Here is a 1,761-nt window from a genome sequence, read left to right as displayed (position 1 = left end):
CTCTCATCATTTTATCACACATCCTCTATTACATCTACCCATGTTTTACCCCAACATTTTTGTAGATATAAAATACATATACAGTTTAAATCATTTAAAACATGTATAAAAATCTTTCATCAGCATAGACAGCAAGTATTCAGACAATATGCACACATAGCACGTAGTTTATATTACATACTTTGTATCAATGTGTAAGATGAAAGTGACTACGCACTCACCTGGTAAGGTGGTGACTCGGTACTCGGACAACACTTCGTTATCTCAAAACAATTTTCCCTTGACAAAACCTAGTATCAATACCACTAGAGTTTAGTCTGACGTTGACCGCGACTAATTAATAGTCTAACTATTATTACTATTATATAAGCGTTTAAACAATATTTTCCAACCACTATGTACAGATAGGGGCCAGACATAAAACACCGGAGCGCAGGACCATTTTGGCATATAGCACTTCTGAAATCCAACAACCCTATGCGGCCCTTTAAACCAGATTCCCCGTACCGCGAGTAGTTAAAAAGATATTATAACGAGACTTATATAACCCATAATAATAGCTCAAATAAATATTATAAGGTCCTAATAACGTTACTATAATTAATTAAAAGCTATATTAAAAATAGCGTAGGCGTAGCTCACTTACAGCGGGTTTTATCGAAAACCGGGCTTCGCTTGGAGCAGCGTTTCAAAACCGAAAGACTCTTTTTCTCAGGGCTTCGGCAGCCTCGGGGCTTCCTGCGGGTGCTAGGGGGGTTCCCTAGGGTTTAGGGGGGGTTAGGATAGGCTAGAGAGAGAAAGTAGTGAGAGAGAGAGAGAGTATGAATTTTGGTGTGAAAATCCAGGAAATCTCGCACTCAATTTATAGGCCGAAGGTCCTCGGACTACGCAGCGCGTAACCTCGGACGCGGCGAGTTCGTACGTTGAGGTGTCGCATCGCTGGTGGTGCATCGTGGCCATTTCTCGGACCGCAGAAGGCTTGGTGTACGCGCAACGTTCCCTTCGGACGCAGGGCGATCCTCGGACGCTGGGCGTTCATTTGTAAGCGAGGCCAGGTGTCCAAATCCGAAGTGAGTCCGTGATCAGCAAGCGACGGCCCTGATCGAGCCACGTCATCAACCCTTCGCAGATTCGTAATTTTTCCTTCCCGACTTCTAAAATTCATAACTTTTGCATACGAGCTCCACTTTCGACGTTATTTATATCCACGCGTAGGCGGGACCGTACTCTACAACTTTCGTTTAGATTTCGTCGGCTAATTTTGTGTTTATTTTTAAAGTTATATTATTAACAGGCCGGGACAGGATTGTCCGTTAAAAATTCATAACTTTTTCATCCGACGTCCGTTTTCGTCTGTCTTTTTATCGTTACGCTACTATTAATGAGATCTTTGATTCTCGTTTAGGTTGTGTCAGGTAATAACAGCTCGATCTAATACTCGAACTCCAGCCTGCATACTGCTAAGCCGAAACTTTGAAAAATCATAACTTCCTCATACGAAGTCAGATTTGGGCATTCTTTTTATGCATGCTCTCGGTTTAACATATTCTACAACTTTCGGTTAGATCGCTAAGGCTAAAAGTCGCTCTATCGTAAATTCACTATGTACGTCTCCCGGTGTCGTGCCGGTTCTGTCGCGAAACTTCGACATTTCATATCTCCTTCGTTATAACTCAGATGTCGGCATGCTTTATATGTCTGGAATCCTTTTCATGACCACTATCACTTCATGTATCGATATCGGGTTTATTCAAAACTTAA

The sequence above is a fragment of the Lactuca virosa genome, chromosome 5, assembly GCF_052849685.1.
Source record: "Lactuca virosa cultivar CGN04683 chromosome 5, Lactuca_virosa_CGN04683_v6, whole genome shotgun sequence".
NCBI lineage: Eukaryota > Viridiplantae > Streptophyta > Magnoliopsida > Asterales > Asteraceae > Lactuca > Lactuca virosa.
Note: the sequence above shows the minus strand (reverse complement) of the source record.